Here is a 16,990-nt window from a genome sequence, read left to right as displayed (position 1 = left end):
TTTTGTCTGCAGCCATCGCAGCCATTCTTTCCCTATTTTCTGAATTCATCCAATAACCAACCATGTGTGCATAGCCGGCCTTTAAGTTCACTAAGGACTACAAACTTTCCTGGAGCGGTTTTACAGTAAGATATGGGGGGTGGGGTGGGGGAGAGATCTGGTTCCATTTTCATCTTGGAAGTGTATCTGAGAAGTCTGGAAACGATTTAAATGCTTAGCAGGTGAGTGACAGGAATTCTCATCTAAGCATTACCTAACACCTTGCAGGAGGACTATAAATATCAAATTATCATCTGTCATCTCTCTAGCTGATGCCATTATTTCTCCTTGCTAACTGGTCACTGCAAAGGTTTCTTGCCTTATTGGTAGTGTGTGTTTTAAATAGCTGTTCTTATCTACAGTGCTGCTTGCTGCTACATTTTTTGAAGCTAAACCATTTTTGGTGTAAAACATGGAGAGGCAAACTAAGGTCCGGGTGCCGGATCTGGCCCAATCGCCTTCTAAATCTGGCCCACGGACTTTCCAGAAATCAGCGTGTTTTTACATGAGTAGAATGTGCCCTTTTATTTAAAATGCATCTATGGGTTATTTGTGGGGCCCACCTGGTGTTTTTACATGAGTAGAATGTGTACTTTTATTTAAAATGCATCTCTGGGTTATTTGCTGGGCATAGGAATTTGTTCATTTCCCCCCCCCCAAATATAGTCTCGCTCCCCACAAGGTCTGAGGGACCCTGGGTGTAAAATGATCCCTAAAACAAAAGGCTGCAGAGTGCCCAATTGGAAACTGTATGGATGAGAGGAAATTTGGGGGAAAGCTTTGTGTCCCCCCCTCCAAGAAAACTCAGAAAGATGCTAGTGTTTTGCTCATTCTTTAATTGTAAGAGTTTGAAGATAAGAGCATCCATCCCTTTATTTCTCTGTCAGAACACGAATGGGGGGAGGGATTCTTAAATATAATGGTCAAGAAATTAAAATAAGAGAGAGGCTAAAATATTTTTGTTTATTTTTGTTTTATTTATTTTATCTTATCTCCAAAACCCTGCCCTTCAACGTGAAATTACTCAGGGTGGATCACAGCAGACAGCACCACACAAAACCAATCATTTAAAAAAAAAAAATAGTATATGAGGATTGCCTTAAAGTTCTATTCAGTCGATCCATTGAAATCAATTGACCTAAGTTAGTCATGTCCATTAATTTCAATAGGTTTACTGTGAACACAGAAAACATTGAATAAAACAGAATCTGTAATTCAACATGTTTATTTAATGTACTTTTTTTTTTAAAAAAAAGCCAATTTCTAACTTGTACAAATAAAGTTAAGTACTCCTTGCATTCTGCACTATTTTAGATTCGTGTAGTCCCCAAAAGACTAAAGAAATTCATCCAATTCCTATGAATTCCTATTATAGGAATAAGACCAACAGGAAATGGGACCAGCAGTCCCCGCTCTAAATGACTTCGCTGTGCCCCGCACATGAATGGGGTACAAAAACGGCGCTAGTACTGCTGCGTCAAGGACATAGCGTGACGTCAGAATTGCGGTAGTTTTTTTTCCCACCCGGTGCATGAATTCGCTTAGCCTCACAGCCCAGGTGCATGCTTACTCACAAGTAAGCCCCGTTGTGGTTATGAGAATTTATTATTGCATTTCATTATCTATCTATCTATCTATCTATCTATCTATCTATCTATCTATCTATCTATCTATCTATCTATCTATCTATCTATCATCATCACGTTTAAATAACGAAGTATATAAACTGGAAAGTGGCGAGAGAGGGAGGGACGGAGGGAGAGGAAAAACTACGACTCCCGTGATGCTCTCTGCCTCGGCTTGCCGCAGTCGAGCGAGCCTGCGGCTGCGGAGTATATAAAAGCAGGCATGGCTCGAGCCCGGGCAGTGGGAAGGAGGTGGGCAGGGCGCGCGTTTGCCTGGTTCGCGGCGAGAGCGCGTCTCCTCCGGAGCTGCTTTTTTGGCGGCGCTCGGCCGGCGGGGTCCGGCAGGAGGGGCATGGCTAAGGCGCAGTTGGTGGGGGTGGACCTCTCGGCGCCTCCTCGATGCGAGGCGAGACGCTCCGTGATCCCGCGAGCGGGTGCTTCTTCCAGCCTCTTTCTCTCCCGGGTGCCTGGATGCGCTGGGAGCTGCTCTCGCTCTTTTGGGGCTGGCCCGGAGAGAGACAGAGAGCGCGCGCCTCGCCGGGCACAAATCGCGGGGGATCGTGCGCATTTCTCGGCTGGCTGCTGCAGGTCGGCAGAAGCCCTAAACCCCGAGTGTCTGCAAAGGGTGGGATGCGGGTTATTATGGCCCCCACGACCTGGACGCATCTTCCCCGTTGGACAAGGAAGGACCCCGCTGCGTTGGATTTATGCCTCCGGGATGTTCAAGCATCGCCCTTCCGGGAAGAGGGCATCTGCTGGAGAGGAGGGAAGATGCTGGCAAGAACACCTGGGAGAACCTGGCCCCTTGGTCTCCCTCGGGCCTGGATTATTGTGGTACCTCTGCCTCGCAACGATGGTTTTTGCGCACCCCGGTTAGGCTTGGACACCTTTGCCTGACGCAAAATCCGGTGCGTTTTGGAGCTGATCTGCTTGGTGCCCTCTCCGTCCCCGCCTTCATATTTGGAATATAATTCTTGCTGCGCTTTTCGCAGCAGCCTCTCTCCACATGGGGGATGCCCTCCAGGTAAGTTTCCTGCTTGCCCTCGATTGCTTTGGATTCTCTGGGAAGCGGTGGCGTGAGGGTGAGGGGCAGCTGGTGCTCTTCGTCTTGGCATCTCGGCTCCAACGTGGATGATGGAGCGCTTTCTGTTGTTACTGCTTTTTAAACAGTTCTGCCAGTGATTGTTTTACACGCACCACCAATGTGTATGGATGTACGTGATGCTCTTAAGGAGACATCGCCAAACTGGGAATAATAAGCGGGCGAATCCCCAGCACTGTGATGAGGGTGAGCGTAAAAATCATTCCCCTTTCTCTCCCTATCGCGTTCCGGGAAGTTTCGCTTTATTATCGCTTTGCATTCAGGGCCCGTTACTTGAAGGCTTGTATTAGCGAGGGAACAGCGCCCACCCACCGCAGGGAAGCTCCAGGCAGCCCGCAACCCGGTGAGATGGAGCCGCGAATGGATACAGACGAGCCTTGCGCGCGGCGCCCTGACTGGTGCAATTCTGGGGTGATTTGCTTGGGGGTGTCGAGAAAAAGCGGCGAGGCGAGCGAGTCATGTAGGAAATGGCATCTGGGGAGAGGAAGTGCATTATGTGCCTGGCGGTGGGTGTGAGGATGAAACGCACCTGTCCTTTGGGGAAAAGTCCTGTGCAATGTGTGTGGCTTATCCGTGCACATAATTAAAAAGTGTTCATCTTTTTTTTGGGGGGGGGAGAGCCTTGCATAATATTTCCTTCTTCCTTATTTTTCAAAAATAAGATCTAATAAAAAGCATGCATGTACTGGAGTTGTTGGAATGGTCATGTCCTGTTATGCAGGCGAGCTAGCCCAGTGGCTTGATCACAAAGCCTTGCAGTTCTTCCGTAGATGCACACATGCAATGCTTTGTCTGCTTGTTCCCCCAACACAAATTTTGGTTGTGCCTCCTTTTCCAACACGGGTTGGTTTTTTTCAGTCTCCTGTGCCTCCTTATTTTGTCCCTGGGGGCACAGGTGCTGTTAACCTTGCTCTGTAACTTAATACTGAGTCCTTCATCTGTGTAAATGGGCTCTAATGGTTTGCTTTAGGCTGCTCTCTTCTATATAATCAGCCTTTGTTTTCATTAGGGTAGCCAATATGCTCCTTGTTTTTCTTCCTTCCTGGGTGCCTCTCTGATCTCTGGAATTTCTTCCCACTAGGACATATTTCATGCACCCTCTAGCCAGGGTGTGCAAAGCTAGAATTCCCTCCTCAGCCTTCCTCTGTGTTTCAGTGACTCACCTGCCCAAGAGGCAGAGGCAGTTTATCTTGTTCCCTGACAGCACTACTAGCTCCACGGTGAGGTTTGCCGACCCCTGCGCTTGTACTGGGATGCTACACACTGCCTCACCACCACAGCCTTTTTATAGAGCTCTTGTGGGAACTGGTGCAATCTTGTCGCCCATGAATCTTATTTATGGCAAGAATGCCTTAAACCACATTTCTTAGCTTGACAAGGATCTTGGATCGAATGTCTCTTTTGCACTGCTTCCCTTCCTTTCACCCTCACTTGTGCCTGTTCTTGCTTCTGGGAGCACATTAGCGAAACTTGATTTGAATGATCTTATAGGAGCCATTTGCTCCCAAGGCAGCTCCAAATGTCCGTTAGATATGCATAAACATGTTTTAGTCTCTTGCAGTGGTGTGAATGAATTTCCATCCTCTCAGATTTTTTTTACATTTGTCGTCTCCCAAGACAGAGCATTTATGTTTTCAGTGGTGGTGGAGAAGTCAGTAGAGCTGACTGGCAGGAAGGTCATAGGAGGTTAGATACAAGGAAGAACATCCGAATCATTCAAGGTAGATAGATTAGTGCATGGTTTTCTTTGTATGGCAGATAGCTCATCCAACTCTCAAAGCTCACATGTCTGAGATTTCAGCCTCTGCAGGAATGCACTCATTTGGGAAGTGTGTAGACTACCTTGAAGGAAAGGTGGTGTAGAAATGTAAAAAATAAAAGGGTCTGTGTTGTCAGTGTAATCTTTTAGGCAGTTCCAGCATGATAGTTTCCTTTCCATCACTATACTAATTTTGGGGGGGATTGGAACATCATTTCTTGTATTTCAACTGCAACCTTATAGTGAAAATGAATGAGGCTCACGTTCCCACACAAGTACTTGAGCAATGGAAATCACTGTTAAAGAAACTGTAGGATCATCTCTGTGTGTTTCATCATGAGGGAGATGAAACTTCTGGCAGAGCTATGATGGTCTTTGCCTTGGCATAGGGATTTGGGCAAGCTAACATCATTAAAAAACAAACGGGATCCAGTGGTGACACTGGAACTTGCACGTTGTTGCAGTTTGTGTGATGTGACCATTAGCTTGTTGTGTTAAATACAACAATAAAATTCTATGTTTGAGCAGAAGCATACAGCAGAAGCAGAATGTCTAACTCTGAATATACATTCATTCAGATGCATATTCTAATAAATATGCATTCATTCTGATATATATTGCAGTAAAGGTTTATCATCCATACATGGTTCTGTAGCAGCAATATCACACACACACACACACACACACACACACACGGGTTTATAGATGCAATCTTTCTCATGGGAATTCGAGTGGTGCTATCAGTTTTATTTCCTTCTTGTCTGTGAATTGCATTCACTCTGACATTGTAGAAGCCTTTCTGCATGTGTGTGCATGCTCATAACCTCACGTCAACTCTCGGCGAAATATATTATCTCCTTTCTTATTTTGCTTCTGTAAATAAAGGCTACACCCCTCTGGTCCCGTGTTGGACAATTACAAAGGGATCGGGGCAAATCCTTTTCTAAAACAGCTAGCATAAAATATGTTCTGGAAATGACGCATGAGATAACTCCGCAAGAAGCGAATCTTCTGGACTTTAGCCTGGGTGCTGTGTTTAAATTCTCCCCTTTTCAAATGGGTGTATCATACAAACTATGGTGTTATTCTTTAGCAACCATCACTTGGGTTCAGCAACATTTCTGGACAGTAATATATTGCTATCCCACCAGCCTGGGGTAGTTTTAAGAAAGGTAATCAACAGCCCTGTAAGCACTTGGGAAAATATACCCCAAAGCAGTGCTGTTTTTCTAGAAAAAGAGGTGCTGGCACTCACAATGAACACCTTCCTTGTTCTCTTATAAGGGCAATGACTCCCACCTGAGAGGTGCCGGTACTGAGTTCAGGTGAGTTCTGGCTGAAAAAAAGCCCTGCCCCCACAAATGAATATTCAGGTAACTTGAGAAAATAAAGCGAAACAAACAAACAAACAAATAAACCCCAAAACACTTTCTCTCCATTTATTTTTGTTGCTATTGCTCATTTTCTTCCCTAATGTAGCCCTCACAATGCAAGCTTTGTTCAAGTTCCATTCATCTCCTCGCCACCCCAATTCAGCCTACAAATGTGTGTGACTAAAAGGACACCCTTCCATAACTGCCCCATGTCTCACATCTTTGACAAACTGCCTGTTAGCCTGCAAATAGCCTATGCTATTTGAAGGTGTAGTGCTGAGAGGTGAGTGAGGCAAACCATCCACACCACTGCTGATGCAATATGCAGTGCTGTTGGTCATAGAATCGTAGGGTTGGTAAGGAATGTTGGAAATGTAAAGAAAAGGAAGGGAATTTTTATCACATGTGGTGGAAGTGCAGTAAGGTAAAAGCTTACTGGGACAGTGGTACCTCGGGTTACAGATGCTTCAGGTTACAGACTCCACTAACTCAGAAATAGTACCTCGGGTTAAGAACTTTGCTTCAGGATGAGAACAGAAATCACGCGGCGGCGACGTGGCAGCAGCGGGAGGCCCCATTAGCTAAAGTGGTACCTCAGGTTAAGAACAGTTTCAGGTTAAGAACAAACCTCCAGAACGAATTAAGTTCTTAACCCGAGGTACCACCGTATAATGAGTTAAAGATAATGTACAAAAATACATTTGTTAAAAAACCAGAAGCATTTTTATTGGGGATAATAGGTGAGGAAATCCTGAAGAAAGACCAAAGGCTGTTCAAATATGCAACAACAGCAGCAAGGATTTTATTAGCTCAAAAATGGAAGCAACAGGAGTTACCAGCGATTCAAGAGTGGCAAATGAAGATGATTGAATATGCAGAGTTGGCAAAGTTGACCGGGAAAATCCGAAACCAGCGGGTTCAAACATTCCAAAAAGACTGGAGTAAATTTATATGACATTTGAAGGATAATTGTAAACATTTAATAACACTAGGAGGATTGACTTAAGAAACTTGTAATGTTGAGGTTATGTACTTTTTGACATACTTATTTAAAATTTGATAATTGAGATGGATATAATGTAAACAGGAAAAAATAGAAATGCTGTGAAATAGAAATAGTTAAGGTAACCATGAGGTGGGAGGGAAGTTGATAGCTCTTTTGAGCAAATAACAAGGCGAAAAATATAAAAGCACTGTAATAATAGATAATGAAAAATTCAATAAATATAATGGGGGGGGAATAGAACTGTAGAGTTGGAAGGGACCACGGGGGTCATCTAGTCCATCACCCCTGCAATGCAAGAATCTTTTTGCCCAGTGGAGGCCTTGAACCCACAACCCTGAGATTAAGAGTGTCATGCTCTACGTATTGAGCTATCCCAGAAGAAGATGAAGAAGAAGATGAAGAAGAAGAAGAGGAGGAGGAGGAGGAGGAGTTTGGATTTGATATCCCACTTTATCACTACCCTAAGACATCTCAAAGCAGCTAACATTCTCCTTTCCCTTCCTCCCCCAAAACAAACACTCTGTGAGGTGAGTGGGGCTGAGAGACTTCAGAGAAGTGTGACTGGCCCAAGGTCACCCAGCAGCTGCATGTGGAGGAGTGGGGAAGCGAACCCGGTTCACCAGATTACGAGTCTACAGCTCTTTACCACTAGACCACACTGGCTCAGAAGAAGAGGGATTAATGTCCTTAACTCATGTCATGTGTACAAAGCCTCTGTCCGTTTGGGACAAGACCTGACTAACATTCTACGCTCTTCTTGAGCCAGAAATGGCTGTTCCAGAGCCTTGCCCTAACCTGCTTCTTAAAATATATCCCCTTAACAATATTTGCATAAATGGAAATGAGAATTTCAGCATTTGGTTAAGTATATCTTGTGTAAATTGCACATGAAGCTGCAAATGGTTCATTAGCATTTCATAGATCTGTATGGTTTTCAAATCTATGTAAGCAAACCCCAAACAGATGTTGACATTGTCATGGGAAAGTTGTACAGCCTTTCTTGACTCTGTTTAGGAAAACTTGTTATGGGTGAAGCAGCTGAAGAGATAAAAAGTAAGCAAAGCAATGTTTGTTAAGCAAACTTTCATACAAAGAGGGAATTTCTGAGTTATGTGGTGCTTTTAATCGCAAAACTCATCAGATATCCTTGGTTGATTTTGGATGTCTCTTTGATGCATAACGCAATGTAACGTAGTAAAATCCTTAGCCCTTGTTTCCTGTTGTGAAGAAATTGACTTTTTTGTATCTGTGAAAGTTTTGGGTCTTTGGAGCTACTTCAAACACTGTTTCCTATACAAAGGCACTTTTGATAACCACATTCACACAACAAAACAGAGCTGTGTCCGGATTGTGGGAAAGCTGCAAATGTTCTCTAGATAGGAAGCTAGACCTATCTAAAACTTGTTCTAAAATACAGGCATTCTAGGGTGTTGCCTCTTCATCCATGGGCATCTAGAAGAAATCTCTGCAAAGGGATTCCTAACAGTGTAAGTGACACACTGCAGTACAAGGAGAAATGTTAGACCTGCAGTGTGAATTATATAGATAAACGAAGTCAAGGAGTACCATCATGTATAGCTGCTCAGCGGAGTTGTGGAAGAGTGGACAATCCTTGTGTCCTTTTCCCAATTTGCCTTTTGGGATTCTAGAACAGGCATGATCAAAGTTGTGCAATTTTATTTATTTTACTAGATCTGTGAGATTCATAAGGCAGGTTTCTGTTCTGAATTTAAGGATCCTGAGCCCAGGGATTTGCTCTGAGCACTAGAACTTGATTTGAACTCACTGGCCTTCCACACAAAATTTTGTTGCTGTCATTGATAAACAAATAATAATAATAATAATAATGATAATAATAATAACAACAATAATTTATTTATGCCCCACCCATTTGGCTGGGTTTCCCCAGCCACTCTTGGGCGGCTTCCAACAAAAGATTAAAAATACATTAAACGTAAGACATTAAGTGGGAGCCAAACCCTTGCCCAACTTCTTCAGATCATCCAGAGACCTTCTGCCCATCCGATCTTGAACACCACAGTATAGCTGCCGTTCTTGACTTTTATCCATAGTGCTGATGGGGAGGGGCTTCATGAGGAGTTGGCTTCTGATTCCATATATCTGGGATGGGGAAGCTGTAGCCATCCAGATGTTGCTGGACTACAGATCCCAGCATCCTTTGTCATGGGTTTCCCATGCTGCACACCTGTAGTGCATTGGTTAGGCTAGTGCTGTCATTGCCACTATCCGTCACAGGCACATGATGTTGGAGTGAAGCATTTTAGCCAAGCAGTGCTGAAAACAAATGCTGTGTTTTGAACAACATCCACAACTTGGCTTTGCTGATTCTTGCTCCTTTCTCTTTCTTTTAAACCCTGTTTGCACTATAGATTTAAAGCAGTATCATACTTTGGGGTTTCCCCCCGATAATCCTGTGGACTGTAGTTTGTTAAGGATGCTGAGAGTTGTTTGGAGACCCCCATTCCCCTCACAGAGCTACCAGGTTTAATAGTCAACTCCTCTCCCAGGGAACTATGGAAATTGTAGCTCTGTGAGCACAAGAGGGCTCTTCTTGTTAGCATCTAGAGGTCATCCTTGGTCTAGAGTAGACCATCCTAGCTAGGTGCCTTAAAAATTACCTCCCTGGCCTGGCTGTGGATTGGAAAGAAGGCAGTTGATTGGCAGGGGAAGTTACTTTCTGGCAGGTTCCAGGCCTAATACAGATGGATGCCAACATCATCTCCTTTTCTGTATGTCTCTTGTAAAGACATGAACACCTTTGCAAGGGTGTGAAGACATCTCCTTCCCATCAATGCCCCCTGGTGTGTACAGAAGCAGAAAGCAGGGTGATGTGAACAGCTGGGGAGGAAGAAATATGAAATTCAGGTGGGGGAAACAACTTTACTGTGCTGTGATGTGAACACACCCTTTTCTCCTGCCGTAAAAAGGTGCTTGCTGTGGATTGCGACCTGTATTCCATACTGCCTCCCTGGTGCTCTGGCCATAATATCGTACTGGTAATCCCACACAGGGGATGAGAAGGGGAAAATGAGTCCCTGACTTTGAGTTTGTGTGTCGCTGCCAGTTTGCTCCATTCTCCAAATCCACTCCTCAATCACGTAAATTAATTAATTTTAGCATAAGACATTAGATATTCGGGGAGTTGCTTGTACTGGATTTTACTCATAGAAGACCCATTGACATTAATGTGAATCATTAACATTAAAACTTAGTTGAATGCCACCCATTATATTTCCCCCCTTTTAGAAACAGCCAAAGGGGGGCGGGAGGCTTATGCGCTTTGTGTGTGGTCTAAATTTTAGAAAAGAAATGAAACTTTCAGAATAATTTGGTGAGAGTTTCATCCATGCATGGAAGCAGGTTCCCCATGCAGGTGTATTGTGATATACCTTTGGACCTTGCTTGAATTCTCTGGATGCTGCTGCTGCCTCTGGGGTTGTAGGATTCTTAGCAGCTTTTAGCCAAAGCATCAATTGACTAAAATCAGATGACTACTGTAATTCAATTTGTAAGTTAATAAAGTCATGGATCCAAAGGGGGGTGGGTGAATGGGACAAATTGTATAACATAGTAAGAGGAATGGGCAACTAGAGCAAGTGGAGAAACAGACAATCACAGCACACTGGTTCTGTTCCAGTATCCAGCTGTCAGATTCCAAGGCAATGCATAGTTTGTTCACAGTAATTCCTCCATCACTGAATGTGTTCTGACAATAGACATAATTAGCTGGAATACAGACTGTTTTTTTCCTTTTCCCCAGCTGTGGCAGCTGGTATATTTTGTACCACAATAAAGGTTTTGTCATCCAGCTTTGGCAATCTCTCTTAGACCTGAACTTCACATTCCATTGCAATGTTTTCACTGTGCTTTCAGATGTACACGTAGAAGCTTTAAACATTCAGCATTCAATATGTTTCTTTAGAAAAGCATAGCTGTCCTTGTTTGGTTTCTTTGGGATAAGCAAAGTTACCTTTTAATTGTGAAGGAACAGTGGTGTTCATGGGAAGTACAGTGGTGCCCCACAAGACGAACGCCTCGCAAGACGGAAAACCCGCTAGACGAAAGGGTTTTCCGTTTTGGAGGCGCTTCGCAAAACGAATTTCCCTATGGGCTTGCTTCGCAAGACGAAAATGTCTTGCAAGTTCCTGCGGGTTTCCCCCCTTTTTTTCCTTTTTTCCTAAGCCGCTAAGCCGCTTATCAGCTGATCCACTGATAAGCCGCTTAACAGCTGATCACTAAAAGCCACTAAACCGCTGATAGCGCTAATCCGCTAAGCTGTCAATGGGCTTGCTTCGCAAGACGAAAAAACCGCTATACGAAGAGCCTCACGGAACGGATTAATTTCGTCTTGCGAGGCACCACTGTATTCACAATAACCCTCTTTCTCATTCTTGCTTGACTTAAATCTGGTATGAGAATTTGTACCTACATCTCCATGGTCCAAGTCGGACACTTTATTCATTGCACCACACCAGTTATTACATTACTAATATATATATATTAATTTATTGCATTTATTATGCATGGTTTTTTCAAGCTGCTCCATGGGGTATTCACTATTCTTTTTTCCAAGGAGCCTTTGAGATAAGCATTGAATCTGTAACCTTTCTTAGACTCACCCTTGTTGAGTGGAGATTTCAACCTGTTTGGTCCTAGCCCAAGGATAGGGAATCTGCAACCCTCCAGATGTGGGCTGCAATGTCCATTATCCCTGATCTGTGGCTATGCTGGCTGAAGCTGATGGGAGATGGACTCCAGCAACATCTGGAGGGGACCCCTGCATTACACCGTCCCTCAATATACACTCATCTTTCTGGCAGGTTAATTTTTAATTGTCAAGCTTTCATAGCACATTTATGAATGTATTATAACAGGACCTAAAATAGTTGGCCATGCATTCTGTAACTTCTAAACAAAGTTGATCAACTTCCCTAGTAGCTGGAGGCAAAGAATGACCTCTTGACTGCCTCCTGGGATGTCCTGAACTGTGCATCTTTTGAGTACACTGTTCAAGATACCTGATGATGGCTCATTCTTGAAAAGTATAATCTCTCCAGTTATCTTTTGAGTTCCCTTTACTCACCTGTTAGTGAGTCAGATCACACACCTATAAGCATTTTATTCAAGGCTTGCTTGGGTAGCCTTTGACATCGATAGTCGGTACTATATGTTAAGAACTGTGAATATTTGTGATTAAGTGCATGTAATTCACAGAATCATATAATTGTAGAGTTGGAAGGGACCCTGAGGATCATCTAGTCCAACCCCTTGCAATGCAGGAATATGCATCCTCATATGGGGATTGAACCCACAACCTTGGCATTATAAACACCATGCTCTAATCAACAACTGAGCTATCCAGTCGGCTATTATTATTGAATATTTCTGAACGTTGTGTGTTGGCCTTCCAAAGTAAAAATATGTGGACTATGATACATCTAATATAGGAAGGCAGAAACCTGTTGCCCTCCAGATGTTGCTGGACTACAACTCCCATCATCCCTGACCATCAGGTCATGCTGGCTGAGGCTTATGGGAGTTGTAGTCCAATAGCAACTGAAGGGCCACACAGATTCACCATCCTTGCTGTAACCTAGTGTTTCCCAAACTTGGGTCTCCAGCTGTTTTTGGACTAAAGTTCCCATCATCCCGGACCACTGGCCCTGCTAGCTAGGGATGATGGGAGTTGTGGTCCCAAAACATCTGGAGGGCCGCGTTTGGGAAATCGTGCTCTAACCTGTTGGACAACTAGTTTATCTAGGCTGCTACTTCATAAAAGTGAGCGCCAGTATTTAGAGGAGGTAGAGATGGAATTTATAGTCAAATCTCAGTTTAAGTTTAGGTGCAGATCATGGTTCAAAGGGGCCTAGACAGTGTACTCCTAAATCTCAATCCTTGCCATAACCTAGTCAGTTTCCAGTGGCATGCACTGCGCCAAACACCAGTATACTGCCACAGGACAGAATGTATTCAGTAATGGTTGGGTTTTTGTTTTGTTTTTTACCAAAAAAGTACTGTACTGGCCCAAGAAATGTTGTTGCTTTAGAATCATAGAATCATAGAGTTGGAAGAGACCACAAGGGCCATCGAGTCCAACCCCCTGCCAAGCAGGAAACACCATCAGAGCACTCCTGACATATGGTTGTCAAGCCTCTGCTTAAAGACCTCCAAAGAAGGAGACTCCACCACACTCCTTGGCAGCAAATTCCACTGTCGAACAGAAATGTTGTTGCTTTAAGTGGAGTTCAAATGTCAACACTTTGAAACATCACCCTGTACCATTCAAGCAGCAGTTCTTGCCTTCATCTATTCTCCCCTCTCACATTCAAAGGTAGCAGACTTGTACCCACTTACCTGGGAGTAGAACTTATTTTTTGAGCAGATCAGCACAGGATTTTGCTGTGTATTTATTCACACCCACACTCCTGTTCCATCTCTCTCCCTGAAAGTTGCCAAAGTTGCTTGCCAGATGTCGGCAGGACTCCAGCTCTCATCAGCCCCCACCCAACGTGGCCAAAGGTCAGGGATGATGAGGGCTGGAGTCTAGCAACATGTGGAGGCCCGAGGGTTAGACACCCCTGATTTCAAAGGGAACTTTGCTACACAATAGGCCTATTCTGGCATTACACTAATGGATGAAACCAATGGAGGAGGGGAGCTGTGCCAGCTAGCTTCGCCCTGGTGCTGTGTAGACAACACCTGCAGGAAGAGAGAGGGAGCCTCATGCATACAGTTCTGCAGGTTTTTGTGTGCCTGAATAGCTTCAGTGTGATCTGGAACCGGAATGTACCTGAATGTGGTACTAAGTCAATGTGTGCACCATTAGGGGAACAGCTCCACATTACCTGTGTTGATATAGCATTATTATTATTATTATTATTATTATTATTATTATTATTATTAAATTTATTAAAATTGATATACAGTGGTACCTCGGGTTAAGAACTTAATTCATTCTGGAGGTCCGTTCTTAACCTGAAACAGTTCTTAACCTGAAGCACCACTTTAGCTAATGGGGCCTCCCGCTGCCACTGTGCTGCCGCCGCACAATTTCTGTTCTCATCCTGAAGCAAAGTTCTTAACCCAAGGTACTATTTCTGGGTTAGCGGAGTCCGTAACCTGAAGCATCTGTAGCCTGAAGCATCGGTAACCCGAGGTACCACTGTACTGCCCTTCATCCAAAGATCTCAGGGCGGTTTGCAACATTAAAATACAGGGGGAAAGCACAAAATAAACAGTTAAACAAAAGCAAAACACATTCAAAAGGCCATAGAATATTCATCAGCCAAAGACCTGGTTGAAAAGGGACATTTCTATAATTATTATTTTCTTGCTGCCCTTTGAAGCAGAAAATCCCCTTAGTTCCAGTGAGGGCTCAGAAAAGCAAAGCAAGAACATGCCCTATACCAAAATCAGTCCAGTGGGCTAGATGGACCAATGGACACTGGTGGAGGAATGGGGGGGGCGCAGCGCCCCTGGCACCATCGGGGAGGGGGTACCATCATGGCTGCCCCCCTGACGCATGCCACGCACCCTCCAACCGCGCCGGTGCCACGCCTCCGCGGGCGGTGTGCCACGCTCCTGGGACGTGAGCCACGCCCCTGCAGGAGGCGAGCCACACCCCCAGGACGCGCACCACTCCCCCAAATGTGCTTCACGCGCCCACAGGCAGCATGCCACACCCCCTGGGATGCGCACCAGCCACGCCCCCACCTGCTCCACCATGCCAATGGATGAACTAACTGGCATCAATCTCCAGGCTAGGAGGATAGGGCTCATATGTCCCACCTACCCTTTGTGGAAACATTTGGGTGGGATGTAGGAGAAGCTGCAACATCAGTCAGTAGAGCATGAGACTCTCAATCTCATGTTGGGCAAAAGATTGCTGCATTGTGGGAGGTTGGACTTGATGACCCCCAGTGGTCCGTTGCAGTGGTCTGTGATTCCTATCATTGTACAGTGGTACCTCGGGTTACAGATGCATCAGGTTACAGACTCCGCTAACCTGGAAGTAGTACCTCGGGTTACTTTGCTTCAGGATGAGAACAGAAATCGCACGGCAGTAGCGGGAGGCCCCATTAGCTAAAGTGGTGCTTCAGGTTAAGAACAGTTTCAGCTTAAGAACGGACCTCCAGAACGAATTAAGTTCTTAACCCAAGGTACCACTGTAATGCTGTGTTTGTGTGTGAAAGACAGAGAGAGTGATGGTAACAGATTTAGCTGTTGGGAACTAGATATGCTAGGTTAATCTTTTTTCTCTGTGGAATCAGGGACCATCCCAAACTGGAGAAACTTATACCGCCAACTGGGAGTCCAAGCCATCTCTTCTTCAAATTCGTATGTAATCTAGGGAAACTAAGTGCCTTCTTCAGCTGAAAGGGTTGTGGGGTCCACTTGTCTTGTTTTACCATTGGAGGACAATATTTGATTAGCCCACAGCTGGAAGTGGGATTATTTCTCTGTTAACATTTTCCCAGAGCCCTCTCATCCAGCTTCTTATAGATTTCAAGTAGGCTCGGTTTTTAAAGAAAGTAGTTTCTTCTGGACACACAAACAGAGGGGCTGGGTGGGTGGGGAGGATGGTAGAAAACCCTCTGCTTAGAGTCATGAATGAAACTCTTTCTTTTCCACCTACTCCCTCCCTCCCCCCCCTGCCGCCACCGGCCACCCGAACCTCATTTAATGCTTCCTAAAAATGTATGGTGAGGGGAGGCCCCTTTTATAACTTATTCAATTGTTCCTTAAAGAAAAGGAGGAGAAATCCTTCTAAAAGGAGGGGAATGTGTTCCCCCACTCCCAGTCAGCATTTGGTGTCTTTAAGGCCTTGCTCTATTGTAAGTCCAGGACAGAGACCCTTCTGTGAGGGCTGGTTGGGATCTCTTCACCAGATTCCCCCCTCCCGCCTCATCTCAACAAGCCCCCATTCTCTTCTGAAGAGGGTCCCTCTGTCTAACGCCAAGTAACTCTTAGGGGAGCATTTATCCTCGGGCACTTTCCTCACAAAGCTCACTGGAGTGTCAAATAAACTCGTTCAGACCTGCAAAAGAGAGGACAGAGGGTGCCGGTGGCGGGGGGGGGGGGGGCGGGGAGGAAGAGAGGGGAAGGGAGAGAAACACACACAAAAACCCCTTTATTTTCACCCCTGCAGGGAAACAAATACGCTCCCCTGTACGATAGCAGTGGATAAATTTGTCGGACAAGCCATAAATCAAGACTTCTTTCTTTGTGTAGCTTGTTGGCAAGGCTGAGCAAAGATTGCGGCTGCCACCACAGAGGTGGCTTGTGTGTATGTGAATTGAGTGTTATCTGTTTTATTTGGGGAAGAGGGAGCTGGAAAATGACTTGTAGCTTTAGCGTGTCTTTTCTTTCCCTCCTAGCCCCCGGCAACCCCACCCAAAACCTGATGGAGAGAAGGACTATGGAGTCAAAATTCACCGTCTACCTTTTTATACTGAAGTATGGGACGCGGGTGGCACTTTGGGTTAAACCACATCGCCTAGGACTTGCCGATCAGAAGGTCAGCGGTTTGAATCCCCGCGACGGGCTGAGCTCCTGTTGCTCGGTCCCTGCTCCTGCCAACCTAGCAGTTCAAAAGCACATCAAAGTGCAAGTAGATAAATAGGTACCGCTCCGGCGGGAAGGTAAATGGTGTTTCCGTGTGCTGCTCTGGTTCGCCAGAAGCGGCTTAGTCATGCTGACCACATGACCCAGAAGCTGTATGCCGGCTCCCTCGGCCAATAAAGCAAGATGAGCGCCGCAACCCCAGAGTCGGCCATGACTAGACCTAATGGTCAGGGGTCCCTTTACCTTTATGCTATGTGGTGATTGATAGGAATACAGTGGTACCTCAGGTTAAGTACTTAATTCGTTCCGGAGGTCCGTTCTTAACCTGAAACTGTTCTTAACCTGCAGCATCACTTTAGCTAATGGGGCCTCCTGCTGCTGCCGCGCCGCCGGAGCCTGATTTCTGTTCTCATCCTGAAACAAAGTTCTTAACCTGAAGCACTATTTCTGGGTTAGCGGAGTCTGTAACCTGAAGCGTATGTAACCTGAGGTACCACTGTA

General features: G+C 45.1%; 1 long non-coding RNA gene across 1 annotated transcript in view; it reads left to right on the top strand.

Moving 5' to 3' along the window:
• Nucleotides 1–1,922: 1,922 nt before the first annotated feature.
• LOC307210127 overlaps nt 1,923–16,990 on the top strand; it is a 106,282-nt gene continuing 91,214 nt past the window's right edge. Inside the window, exon 1 of the long non-coding RNA XR_013835848.1 lies at nt 1,923–2,688. This is a non-coding gene — a long non-coding RNA (uncharacterized lncRNA). The remainder of the gene's footprint in view (nt 2,689–16,990) is intronic.

The sequence above is a fragment of the Podarcis cretensis genome (genome assembly GCF_951804945.1).
Source record: "Podarcis cretensis genome assembly, chromosome: 2".
NCBI lineage: Eukaryota > Metazoa > Chordata > Lepidosauria > Squamata > Lacertidae > Podarcis > Podarcis cretensis.
Note: the sequence above shows the minus strand (reverse complement) of the source record. Positions and strands in the feature narration are given on the sequence as shown.